We start from the raw sequence: 14476 nt of genomic DNA, 5'->3' as shown, positions 1-14476 counted from the left end.
AAACAGTTCCAAGTACAATCATCAGCAGGATTTTCAATAGTGCAAAGAACAAACTGAATCTAAAAATAGGTCATATTTATTAAAGTTACTTCCAGATCTCTAAAACAAAATATACAAAGGCCTGTGGTACAGAAAGCCTACTAATGCTTATTATAATCCTAAATACCTCATGTTTTCTACAAGGTCATAATGTCCTTCTATCCATCAGCTGCCTTTCTATTTTCTATGAATTTAATTAACATTTAATATAGATAATGTTTTCTCTTCTTATTTGTTTGAATTTAGACTTAGATCGCATGCCACTTTTAAAACAAAATTCAACATTTAAAAAACCTCAATGTAATAGATAGGCTGTCTCTAAGTAGTGTCTCAAAATGACACAGAATTAAATCATTCTACAGGGCAATCTTCTATTGTTTTCAAACACAGCTTTCTCATTCTAGGAAATTACGTAAGGTAGAAGAAATGCACATAATCAATTTTAAACTTGGTTTAAAGTACATAATTTTCACATGAAGACTCCAGCCTTCATCAATGCTAGTAAAAACATACACACCAGCAGAGTTCCAAACAGGATCTATGAAAAAAAATTAAAGCCTGTATTATACATTGCATTACACTGTAGAAAAATTAATAGCCCTAAATATTGTATTATTGCATATGAAGCATCAGTATCCTTTTAAAATTAATCATTTCAAATAAATCAAACAAAAAATTAAGCCAGCAAAGTTACAGATCAGAAGCTACAGGTTTCAATCTTTATTACAACAATACAAATTCTTACAGCTAATCTCATGGAATTATTTGAGTAAATAAATTTCTGCACCACATATGTAGGAAAGACAGAAAAGAGCAAGGAAAACCTGGGCTGAGAATAAAAGCCTATCATTAACTTTTGCCACTTTGCCACTCGGTGATCTTGGATGCTTGAAGTAACACCAAAACCATCAGCTTTGCCATCTGATGAACAAGGCAGATTAAAATTATTCTAAGGGCTCTTAAAAAAAATATATCTAAAATTCAATTAAAAAAAAAATCTAAAATTCTATCTCAAATATTAATAATTTCTAGTAGCATCCAAATTACTAAAAAAGACAAGGACAAAAAACAGATAAGCTGCAAAGATTTAAGCGTATAAAAATGTCCAACAACAACAACATAACATGCCTCGTGTGATGTTCCCTACCAACATTTTTAGGAAACACAGCGCTTCCCAAAATATTGATGGACAAAAAAAGATAACAAAACTATATCGGAAATTAAGGAGAAAAGCTGCTTTTTGCCTTTAGGAAGTTTAAACCTTATTAGTAGAATTCCCACTATTTAACTTTCACACACTTAAAGCTTTGAGATATTAAAAGAAAAAACAAAACAAAACAAAACAAACAAAAAAATTGAGAGAAGTAGTACAAGGCATTTCATAGCATAATTCTGAGACCAGCACTCCATTCATGGGTACAGAGGCGCAGAAGTGAACAGTGTTCTATTGAGGGGCTGGTCAATGAAAAATTGTCAGAACCGCAGATAAGATTAAATTAGTATCACTACAAGACAACGAGTTACGACATCCAAAACATTTCTTAGCTTCAATTCAATTTCCTCTGTCACAAAACTTGATGCTGCAGAGTGCGTGTTTGAGAGCAATGAACAGCACCATCCAGTAATCACCTCTAGTTTTTCTACATCATATTATTCAATCTACAGTGTTTCATGATTGGAATAAAAAAACAAAAAAACAACAACAAAAAAAAAAACCAACTGGATACCTGGATACATCCCCATGGTCTACTAAAGTTCAGAACATTTAATTATCCTTAGAACACATAATCAGCATGTATCATGAATAATACTGTACACAGCATCTCTCAAAGAAAACCTGCAGGACAGGGATCTAAGAGCAGATTTACATATGCTGTGTTTCACTACATAAACACAGAAGTCTGACTTTTTAGATCAAAATATTGTTGATAGCACAGACAGCAAAGCCCTAAGACAACCCCTAGGCCTCCCTCTGGCTTAAAAACAAAACAAAACAAAAACCCCACCATATTCCCAATATTTCACAAAAACGCACTCCAGTAATACCCAATCCTGGATGCAGCATGTAAGAATGCCATGCCCTGCCTGTAAAGCTCTCCTTTTGTCCTAGCTATACACTCCTTCTCTCACTTCCGACACCTGAATTCGTCCCCTTTGCTACCCAACAAGGTTGGGTTCAAAAATACAGCAAAGCTACTCAACTGAGGAGTGGAAAGGGACATTATTTAAAAATAAAAGTTCACCTCTGTGCTGTAAAACAGAGTGCAGCCTCTCTGTATTTCAGACTGCTTAATCAAAAAGCTTCCTAGACTTTATCATAAAGAGCCATGATAACTCAATCCACCTGCAATAATATTACTACCTAGCAGAAAAAGCAAGGCTTGTGCACACTGTGGAAGAAGTTTTGTCAGGAGTGAAACAAGATGAAAGGACCATCATAAACGTCTCCTACTTTTGCACAAAACAGGACATGTTATTCTTCCGAAGCCTCTTACGACCATAGAGGCACAAGTATTTTTAAATTAGAACATAACACATGACACGGCAACTACCACAAATAACTTTGAAAGGATATTAACCCACCTAATTTTCTTATCCCTTTTAAACCTCTGAATACAAGGGAAAAAAATTCTATTATGTCACTAGGATCCACTAACAGTTAAATATATTACCTTCGGGGTGTGGCTCTTCTCATAAAAATGACTATACAGAAAAGGAATTTTCTCTGTCAACAATTTTGCTTCCTGCGCTTTATCAGAGGTTTGAAGTTTTTTTCCTCCTTAAGTGACAAAGACTTTTTTTTCTTTTAATACTCTACTACTGGAAGCTCTGTATACCCCATGTAGTTAAGAGAGAATATTCCCTGTAGAAGACAGTCAACAGGACTGCTTTCCACATCTGTGTTTCAGGCCTGTCTGGAAGCAGCGAGGTTACATATGTGTTAGTTCTGTCTGATGTACAACTGGAAAAGGCACCAGTGCAATTACCTAGACCGAGACATAAAGCATTAACATAGGTTAAATAGTCCAGGATAGATTCATTTATGTTGGTATAAAAAGACTGAGAGCAAGATACCACTTAGCCATTGAAAAATGAAAGCTATCCTATTGCGTTAGTATAAAGCTGGCTTACCAGTATTTTATAAATACACCATCTTCACTTCTCCTCCAGCTGTTTCCTAGAAATGTTTACCAGAATCTATACCACTAGGTTTTTGGACACTGTCAGGGTGTTATTTCTGTTAACATGTCTCTGCAGCCAACACTGTAAGGCTGATTTTCAAAACGTCCTCAGCACTTGCACCCTGAAGATTAGTATCTTAAAGAAGCCTTAAGTTAAGCAATCAAAAATTGACATAATCTGTCCCTACATACTTCCTTTAGCTAGTGATGCACTACTTTCCATGAAAACTGACCAAGGTCACTACACAAAACCTATTATTTTAGGATATAACTGCAACATCTTCAACAGTTTATCTAAACTAGCATAAAACTTGGCAAATAATGTCAACCAACCCAAGGAAATAGTTCTCAATATACAAGTAAAACAGAGATTTCACATCCTATCTTCCAAGAAAAACCAAAAAAATAACTCTGACTTAAGATACTATTTCAGTTACCAAGAGCAGATATGACAATCCAATCATGCAAAGATGTAAATTTACAACTAACTTTATGCAGTGTCATGTCATTAAAAAGTCAATAATGAACATCGACTGCAGGTGTAGTATATGCTCAAATCTTCACTAGGCTTATTTTATCGTGGAGCATGTATATTCTAAGAACCACGTTCTCATAATATAAAAAAACAGATCATTTTTATCTGTCCTTGCAACCCTAGTTTCTGAAATTGCCACGAGACGTAAAACAAAAACAGATTCAGCAATCTATTTCAGTATTAAAATATACTATAACTACTACTCACATGACTGGAATTTTAATTCATGCTAAGCACCTGCAAGCAGAAGTGAAGAATAAAGAAAAATCTGCATGTTTTCTTGCTTACATATTAAAGACTCAATTGCATAATTTGCAGCGGGCGATTCACAGTATTCATGTTTAGGCACCTGAGGCACTTAGGAGAAAGTTTCACACCAAGTCTGGGGTCAATTAACAGTTTCCCACCACCAGTAAGAAAACGCTTGGCTCCCTCCCCAAGCCACCCCCTCTTCCTTCTTCACTACCAACCATGTAATTCCTCCCCTCTGTCTTCCCTCCAGTACTTTCCAGATAGTAGTGGAAACCTATTTGGTTTACTGATGCAGCAAAAATTATTGTGAAGCAAGCGCTTAATTCAGCTCAAACTGTTATGCTGTAATACAAAAACAATGACTGTGATGGGCTCCCTCCAAGGTAAATGTGGAAAGAGAGGCAGCTCTATATTAAGATCTTTGGATTACCCTCTCAACCTGTTTAGCTCTACTGATTAAAATGCTCTACTGAGCATTTAAAAAAAAAAAGGCGCAAAACCCAAATCAGTCAATCTGGCACAATTCGTATTTTAGATGGGAATAAATTATTTGCTGGGGAAAAAAAAAAAATCCAGGTTTTATCTGCCCACTCCTAGAAACAGATGATTAAAAAGAATATAGGTATTTTGTTAAGACACAGCTACGGGTACAAATCATCACTGACTATCCATTCATCCCCAAAATAACTTTTAACAATGACGAACAGCTTATGACTTAAATCCTTCAGCAATGTCTACCTCTTCTACTACCAGAAACATTCACAAATACCAGGAAACCAGAACTCCTATTATGTAAGACCACTGAAACAAAAAAAGCGCCCATTTTAAAGGGAGCATGTTCAGAACACTTTGTTAACAACACTCAACACTTTACATTTTATACACAAACGAAACCCAAATGCATTTGAAAATGCAGTACTAAGCTTACTGCCAAAGCATACCAAATCCCTAAATTCAGAACTCATAATCTACTTGATATTGTTCCTAAAACACTAAAATTGCATATTTCAAGAAGAAAAGCATATACCTACTGAGCAAACTTATTACTATACACCGTTACGTTGTTTCTCCAGTGCTGTCCAGAAAAAAAACAGTAGGCTTAATAACAAAAGGCCTTCTTTTGCCTAAATAAATTTTAAAGCTATTTTTTTTGGCTTAGGGATCAAACATTTTGCTTTTGAGAATTATATTGAGATGTATCAGAAACAAGCCACCATAAAACCTTTAGGTTAACTGCATTCCCTGATAAACAACATAGAATTACAAGCAGCAGGTTTAAAAATACTATGATGTGTGCAAATGGGAACACTGTAAGCTGTTTATCTTGTTTAATCCTGAAGGTAAATAGCATAAGCTTTAAAATATTTTGCTTCTTTGCCAAAACCTGCTGAATCATATTGACAAAGGTAACGAAATACTATGGAGAATCTTAAAACATTTGGAATTGCCTCTGAAATTGGTTTATCTGAGTACTGTACAGGACATATTCTCAAGAACACTCAGTGTAAATTTCAGTGATTTAAATCCAAACTGTCGCTTCAATGAAGCCAAAGATCTCATCTTGTCTCTCCTGAGGTGATCACTTCTTCAGAACAAACAAGGACCCTGCACAACTCCCCTACCGGGCCCCTTTAAAATATGATGACTATAGTTATTACCTGATTTTTTTTTTATTGTTGCTTATTCCAACATTTTTGAACTCCTGCCATAGCTTAATTTCAGCTTATGTAGTTCAGTTTTTAAATATGATTTTCAAGAAAAAATATTATTTTCAGCTTCCTTAGATTTCTTTCCTCCAACACTAACAATTTCCACACCAAAAATCCTATTTCCTTTCAGAACTTCCACCTCAAAGATGTACCCATATTTAAAATTAAGAATATATTTTATAAGATTTATCAGTAATTATCCCCCCTCTTCTTATTCAGTACCAAAGTAAGTTTCCGAGCTGCTGTTTTACACATCATTTTTAGAAGAATTTAGTACAGCATATAGGTTGGATATATTTACCAGTTGAGGACCTCCTTTCCTCTCTGTACAACAGGAAGTTTCCCCTCCCATCTGCTCAGGATATTTAAAAAAATAAATAACTACAAACTGTTGTTTTTCCATCGATTCTGCAGAAAGTGACCATTATTTACGTGTAAAAACAAAAGTGAAGTTGAACCCAAGTGCCTATTTTAACCTCCATCGGTTCCCTGACATAGTCATCAAATGGTCACAAGACACCTGCTAGTACAAAGGCAGCAGCGTGGGGATGAGAGCAGCAGCCAGCCAAGGGGAAAACAACTACGGCTTTAAGCAATAGTGCCAAAGTTACACCAGTTTAAACTGTTTGTGGAGCAACAAAGTTATTCACAGGCCGCACCAGCCCAAGCTTCGTCTCCCACAGTCATGCACAAAGACTTAAGTTTTATATTTAGTTTTCAGAGCAAACATAAATAAGGTGAATGATGAAACAGTTTCACATTCTACAAGCAGACACTTAAACAATTTAGTAAGATATTTATGACAGAGCTTTAAGACTGAATAGTACTTAAGAAGGAAACAAGCCTCCTGCATATGTAAATACTGCTGTTTATGACAACGAGATCTTGACAAAGAGAAAAAGAACAGAGGAAGGTGCTCTTGCAATAAACTAAGCACAGACTAAAAAAAAAAAAAGGCTTTTAATCTTCCCCAGTTAAACATGTATATGACTACAATTTTTTTGGCCCACACAGAATGTTTATGAATTCTACGTTTAGAAATCCAACTTTGCTTCAAGATACACAGAAAAGTGGTGGAAATATAATACAATGTAATCTACTATTTCACAATTAATTATCTCCCTCTTGTATATTACTAATGAATTATTATGTTATTAATTAATCTTTTTTAAAAAAATAAAAGCTTTCCCTAAAACCCACATACTGAATGCAGATCAACACTTAATATCTGTTCTGTATTATACAAGAGAAACTATTCCAAAGCTTTACAAAGTAAATTCCCAAACTGAAAGCTAATATTAATAGCTGCTTATATTTGACTTTTTTTAATTACAAAATATAATTAATTTTAAAAGTTAACATACTGTATTCATTATTTTAAAGCCTGATATAAAATGCCACATCAAGTAAACAATCATTTTTCCAAGCATCCACCCTGCGCTAATGACCCATTCTGCAGCATCTATTGTTTTCCCAATTTTCTACGAGCTACAAAAAAACGATCAGCAATTTTCACTGGCTTTCACTTCATTAGTGGCAATGCCCAACAGCAGGCACTGAGCAGCTTTCCCGTGCTCCTTCATGAAGGTACTTTGACGATGAGGAGCCCTCATCACACGCAGTTGCGTAACGGCAACTATTTATAGTTAACCACTTGATTCACATTATCCGCCAGGCTTTAAACCATTTCATATGTAGACACTTGATCTATCATTTTAGTTCCTTAATCAAAATATCACATAGCAGCCAAGAAAAAGGTTTCAGAGAAGCCTGTCTGCAACATCAACAATGTTATAACACACAAAGTTTTTCATCTTATCAAGAGAAACAAAAGTTAATTTCACAAGGTCAGTCTTCTATAAATACACCCTGAACAATTATTTCCTCTACTTAAACTCCTGTTCAGTCAATATCCACTACTATGCATATTACTAACTTTTAAAACCACTGAAAGAAACCTTAAGTTGTGCAAAAATTACAGAATTTCTCAATGTTCTGAGACATACTGAAAAACGTTGTCAGAAGAAAGCGCGCTATCAACTTTTACAATTCTTGCCATACAACTTCTGCTGCTATTTAACACCCCCAGGTTCTCTTAGGGAGTGTTTCAGAGCATCACGTATGACTATCATCTGGTTTTACTTCTGAATATAGCAGTATTTAATGAACATGAACCTCTTCTAATGGTCACCAAACGCTAACATTTTCTTTAGCATTTGTAACAGGCTAATGGCTTTGTTAGAATTCATTTTCCTCCTAAAACACACCCTGCCTTATTGTCATAGTCTGTGACAGCATGGGTTTCCCTCATCACAGTCTTCAGCTTCCCTTATCAATCACATTCACTTAATTCAACTTCTTTACATTTTTGTAAACTGGCTTCTTTACTCCTATAGGCCACTGTAACTTTTTAACCCAAACAGTTTTCTCTCAATTACAGGACAATGGGTTTGCTGATCAGTAATATTCTTTGCCAATTCTTGGTAATCCATATTTCCCAAAGATCTTTATTTCAGTGAACACCAATTAGCACCCATTACTGTAAACCTCATTAAATGTTACCTTTAATGATTGCTGTATAAAAACGTCTTGCGCATACCTGAACAAAATGCAAACAAATCAGGATACATCCATATCAGTAAGGTAAGAGCAGGAAGTCAGAAATACTTGCAGAGACATTCCTGAAAGAAGACTAGGCAGGTTATGGCAGTTCACTATGATATAAGCATATCAGTACAGCTACATGCCTGCAAAATGCCCTAATCCACTGAGCACAGCAGAGAAAGTCATGATCCTGCCAACTTTAACACAAACTGAAAGCATGCAAGTATCCTTAGTGAAGCTACCGAAGTGCAGATGTTAAAAATCAGAGTCTATTGTGCAACTGCACCAAGCCTTGAAAACAGCAGCAGTCAGAGAAAGGAGTACAATTACAAGGTATGGATTATAATTAAATGAAATATGATTAGAGGGCACAGAGTAACATTCACTTATGCGAGATACCTAGCAAGTCCAGCCTAAAACACAAAGACAGGCAAGAACTGTAGGTAGGAGCGTAAATGAAAGACGTCATTTTTTTTTGTTGTTCCGGTATAGTAACACAGCCTTGTTCATCATAATACATGCACAACTAGTTGTTCCAGAGAAGATTAAAAAAAATAAGGAAAAAAGGTCATAATCAAAACCTAGGATAAAACCGTTCTTCAGCTTACTGTATTTTCAAGTTATTACAGAAACAAGCAGAAAATTGTCCTGAAATTCAGAGAAGCCTTTTAAAAATCTTATAAAGTTGGTATTTTCCCTTTTCTTAAAATCATTGTTTAATTCTGCCCCACATGAAAAATTAAAATGTGATTTGACAGTTATTTCTTCTGCTGCTGCTGTATTTTTTGACGATGTTACTCACACATTTCTTTTTTCTCTCTTTATAACATTCATGCTTATACATAGCACCCCGTGATAACCTGATGTTCCCTACTGAAAGAAATTTCTAATCCTTTAAAAACAGGCACTAGACCACAAAAGCCCAAATAATGCAGTAAAGCATAGAGTTATTATTTCCAGTATCAATGTGTCTATGGTATTTTATAATACAGTCAGGCATAGGGTATAATTATCTCCAAGGAAGTGGCAAAAGCCTTCTTACCCGAGGACGGATGTATCAAAAGCTGGCCTGATGTAAATTACCTGATCTATGCATCCATTAAGGTTATTGTTTTCCATATAACCAGATCACAGAACTGAAGGAGAACTTTTTTTTTTAATGTTCTTGTGCTCCAAGCTGGCAAACTAGCTCAAGTTCCAGTTTTATTCCTTGTGACTATCAACATCAGCGGTTAAATGCTCGAGGTTTAAACTGCTGTTTGCAGATGTTCTAATTAGCCAGTTCTACTGAACTCTGGAGTTGTCATCTCTGCTAAAAGAAGTCCAGGAAACCAACAACTCTGGAAGAACTGCCAATCCATCAGGTTAGTTAAGAGTGTGCATGTATGGATTTGTATTGGATACAGAATTCTAACTACTCATTTGGCTAAACAAGCATGAACTCTCACTCTTCAGAGAAACAGTTGTCAAAAGTACCTCACAACTCTTCACAAAATACACAGGAAAGCATTCCACATCATTAACGGGCATTTCTGGGAATCTCGTATTTCTGGAGGAAGCAGTATCTGTTCTTCCTCACATAATGGGGAAAAACGTTACTAGGCTCCAAAAGGTATACACAGCAAGATAGCAAACATTTGTAAAGTTTTGTTTTTAAAAAATAGTCTTAGATTTCTTAAAGGTTTTTCATAAGTAAATTAAAACTATTGTCTAGTGATCAAAACATTTCAATATAAAATGCTTTTACCTCTAACATGCAAGTAAGATAGTCTCTACATCAGCATGTGAACAGGCATGAGAAAAAATTTCCAGTTCTTGCACTCGGAGAAAGTCATTGCTACAATTATGTGCATTGCACAAAAAGACAATGATCAGAAGCTGGTGATCAAGACAATGATCACTGGTTTAGTTTGTTCTTTAGATGTGAAGCATAACTGTGAAGTAAAAATTTGGCATTTTAAAAGCATTTTTACAAGCTAAAGTTGTGAAGTAGTGTTTTAGATCAGATTCTGAAATGCCACTGATTACAGTGGTGTCCAGCTGCCTCAGTAAATATGTATTCAGAGGTTGCTGTAAAAATAAAAAAAAAAACAAACAGGCATTAAAAAGCATGCAGCTAAGAACTCAAGATACCCATAACTTCAGAACTGTAAGCAACACTTAGTGAGTTTACAAAAGGTGAGTTTACGCTAGAAAAGCTTTATTATAACTGAGCCTAATTTTTAGACATGATCTTGTCCATTTTCACATTGCACCAGATTACGCATTCAATAAGGACACAACTAGTATATATGCCTTTTTAAAAAACGGCTGATTAGCTTTCTTGGCCAACAAAATAGAAGCTGAGCAGTACGTGAAATATCAATAGCTTCCATTAAATGTTAAAGGAGGGTAAAGAGGAAATTCCCAGTAAGATTTCAATACAGACTGTTCATTGAGTCAGTCTCCAACGAAGCCTTTCCTGATTGCACTTTTTAGGTGCAATTACTCAAATATACTGTACTGAACCAAAACTTATTGAGACTAGCGAAACTTTTTTTTTTTTCCTTCTACCAGCAGGTAGTCATTTAAGAATTTAGAAGACTTTGTATGTTAGTAAGCCATTAAAAAAATTCTGCATGGTTTTACTGCAAGAGCTCCACGTTGTAACAATAACACAGGCATACAGAACATCTTAACATCCGTGTCATAAGCTATATCATATTTTCACACTGCAGTGTTAGGTAGAAATTGAAGCCAGAGCCATTCAGGGGAAAAACACAGCCCTGTTCTGGTTTTCAGTTATTCTCAATCTAATTATATTTGGAATTAGAAATCAAGTATTTCACTACACATTAGTAGCATTTTACATATTAAAAAGATCAATTAATGCACTACATCCTTAGCCAAGCTCAAAATGACATGCCACTTTCACTATAATTTCCTTCAGACAACACAGGCTCCAATTTGCAAACTCCTTGGTATGGAGGTAGGCAGACCCCACCTACTGATTTGTGTAGAGCTCCATCCCAGCTAAACAGAGGGCTACACCACACAATATGCAAATGCCAGGTATGAACTTCACTGCATTATCCTTACTAAAGATTTTTGTAAGCCAGACTCATTATTGTCAAAGCAGTATTTAAATAACGCCATCAAAAAAGATGCTTTCATCTTTCAAATTTAAGTGGCCCTTTTAATGCCAAGTTAAGATTATAATGGCTTCTCTATGTCAGAGAAGTAAATTCAGTTTGTTCTTTCAAGTACAGATTATTTTTAAGGAAATTTTTCACTATGCATTTCAAACATATGATTTCATGTTTTCATAACTGTTGCTTTTGTGTTAATTATTCAAAATAAGTCTCTCACATCTCTTATTGAAGTGCAGATATAAATAACAAGAGCTGCAAATGAGGATACAGAATTCCTACAACAAAGCAATATGGCAATTTATTTAACATCTTAAGCACATAAAATACCAGATCACCTGCTTCACCTTTAGCCAAGTCTAGTAAGAAAACAAACCTGACTTTAGTACTAATTCTAATTTCACAAATGTTTTCTTCTGCCCCACATCTTCAGAGTATTTAACCTTTGGTCATCTAGTTTCCAGTTCAATTAATACAATTAAAAAAAGGGGGGGGGGGGGCAGGAATGGAAGAATGTCAAACCAGGCTTCCTCTCCTCATATCTATGCCATGATAGCTACAAGGAAGTTGCTATTGATCTTCTGTTAAATTACAAAAAGAAAAAAAAACACATATAAATTATTCACCAAAATTAAAAAAAAAAACAAAACAAACAAAAAACAAAAACAGATGCTTTTTAAATTATTTAGTTTGGATTACGATATACGTCAGCCGTTTTCCCTCACAAATGATAACCACCATTAGCAAAGCGCCAAAGACGGCAATGAGTTTCAAGCAACTCCAGCCAGCTACCAAAATTGTTGCAGAAGAGACAAAGGGGATCAAGGTCAGCGTCCTTCCAACGCAGCAGCTAATCCACTCCTATGGACACGGTATCGGAACCGGCGGGCGCAGCCAACTCCCATGAAACATAAAATATACCTAACGCCACCCGATCTCCCCCGTCCTTGCGAGAGAAGAACCATTTTGCTCTCACTGGCCTCAGGCCATTACACATCTCGGGGAGGAAGGGGAGGGAGGAGCGCACACAAGTTCAGGGTCAGCAAACGTGCGCCTACCCCCTCACCTACGAACTCGCGGCTCAGGGCGCAACGGCTCTCACACCGCGCGCGGAAACCTCCGGATCCCGCGTGCGCGTGCGGGGGCCAGGCCGGCAGCAGGAGCGAATGTGTCATGCGTGCGGAGGCTGCGAGGAGAGGAGCTGTCAGGAGAAAGCAGCCTCGTTTCAAGGGGAGGAGGCGGTGGGGAGAGGACAGTTACGAGCGCAGGATCGCCGAAAAACCCGGCGGCGCTCACCGGCTGCGAGCCCGGGCTCACCCCTCAGGCCCGGCTTCCCTCGCCTCCCCCCGCAGACGGGGCTCAGCCCCCCGCAGCGGCCCCGGCCCCCGCGCAGCCGCTCCCAGCCGCCAAGGGGCGGCGGAAATCCCCCACGGCCCGCCCGGCCCGGCCCGGCCCGGGGAGGCAGAGCGGCCCTGCCGGCCCCGGCCCCCGCGGGCGCCCCGAGCAGCCCCTCGGCCCTCTCGCGGGGCGCCCCCCGCCCCCGCTCCCATCACCTTCCCCCTTCCCCCAAGGCCGCCTCTGCACCTCGCCCCCCCGCGACGTCCCACGGACACGCAAGCCCAGGGCCCCCCGCGGGCCCCGCGGCCCGGGCCCCAGCCCCGCGAGCCGGACCCGCACCCCGGGGCCGGCAGACAATGAGCGGCCACAACTCACCAGCAGCGCCGGAGCTCCGTGGGTCCGGGGGCGGTTCCTCTCCCCCTTCTCCTTCCCCTCCTCCTCCGCCCAGGAGCGGTATCCGGCCGCCGGGAGCCGAGCCCCCCTCCCCTCGCTGCCCCGAGAGCCGCCGCCTCCGCCGGGCCGCCGGCCACGCTCTCCTCCCCGAGGAAAGTCACTTTATTCCCCGCTCCAACATGGCTGCTTCCCCCGCCGCCGCAGCCTTCGCCTTGCCGCGGCTCCCCGGCGCCGGAGAGCGGCCGCAGGCCGTTGCTCGGGAGCCGCCCGCCCGGCCGCTGGCGGTGCCAAGAGCGGCCCGGGTGGCCTCGCGTCAGCCGGGGCGTGCGCGGGGAAGGGCCGAGCCGGGCCGGGCCGGGCCGAGCCGGGCTGCGCGTCCCCGCTGCGGGCTGACGCCTCCGCCCGCTCGCAGCGCGGAGGCTCGCACTGAGACAGCCCCGCCGGCAGCCTGAGCGCAGGAGGGGCCGCGGGGGAGGCCCGGGCGCCGGCGACACCTAGCGGCCGCGGCGGCCCCGACGCCGGCCGAGCCGGTGGCTGCCGCGGAGCGGGGCGGAGCGGGGCGGCCCGGCAGGGGGGGGCTGAGGGCGGAGCGCGGGGCCGGCGCCGCCGGGAACGCCCGGGGCGGCGGAGGGGGCCCTGCCGCCGCAGCCCTGCCCCGGGCCGCCCTCCCCGCGGGGGAGCGCCGAGCCGAGGGGGGCGCTGCTGCCGCCGCCTCGGCGGCCCTGCGCAGCCGCCGCCGCCCGCGGGAGGAAGCGGATCGCCCCGGCAGAGGCTCCCCAGGCCCGGGAGGCCGCCCCCAGGCCCTGCCCGCCGCTGGCCGGCTGCGGGGAGTCCCCCCGAGCCGTTTCGGGAGGGCAGCGTGGGAAGGGGCGTTTGCTCGCTTCACGTTTTCCGGCTGCTGGCGGTGTTTCCTCTTGGGTTCGCGGGTGATTTAGCTCGTCTCTGAGGTGGCAGGCATCCCCCCGCTCCCACCGCCCCGGCTGACAATTCAGTAACTGAAGTTAAGGGAAGCCATGTGGCTTTTTATGATCGATTTCTAACTCGGTAGCTACAAAAACATCCTTTCCGTATTTATTCTTGTGGTATTTTCTTCCCTTTGTCTCCTGCATTCGCGGTCCCCGTACCATCCCTCTTGTCTTCCTGGCGGTCGCTCTGCCAGCGCCAACTGCGCTTCCTTCCTCTGCTTGGAATCTTTTTCCTGTCAAAGTGATCCCGTCTGCATCCCCTCGCTTCTCAGCCCTTTCCATCCCTGGATGTCTTAGGCTTTCTGTCCTACTGAACAAGACCTAAAAGCTA

At 40.8% G+C, this 14476-nt stretch overlaps 1 protein-coding gene across 3 annotated transcripts in view; it reads right to left on the bottom strand.

Moving 5' to 3' along the window:
• CDK17 (cyclin dependent kinase 17) overlaps positions 1 to 13524 on the bottom strand; it is a 95161-nt gene extending 81637 nt beyond the window's left edge. For 2 of the 3 annotated variants that reach the window (XM_082310970.1, XM_082310969.1), the window contains exon 1: positions 13163 to 13524. The gene's annotated coding sequence lies outside the window, so the exon portion shown is untranslated. Of the gene's footprint in view, positions 1 to 12515; positions 12651 to 13162 lie in introns of all 3 variants that reach the window. The other variant, XM_082310971.1, reaches the window with a different exon arrangement.
• Between the last annotated feature and the right edge of the window lie 952 nt (positions 13525 to 14476).

This window comes from Platalea leucorodia (genome assembly GCF_965183815.1).
Source record: "Platalea leucorodia genome assembly, chromosome: 4".
In the NCBI taxonomy this organism is placed as follows: Eukaryota; Metazoa; Chordata; class Aves; order Pelecaniformes; family Threskiornithidae; genus Platalea; species Platalea leucorodia.
Note: the sequence above shows the minus strand (reverse complement) of the source record. Positions and strands in the feature narration are given on the sequence as shown.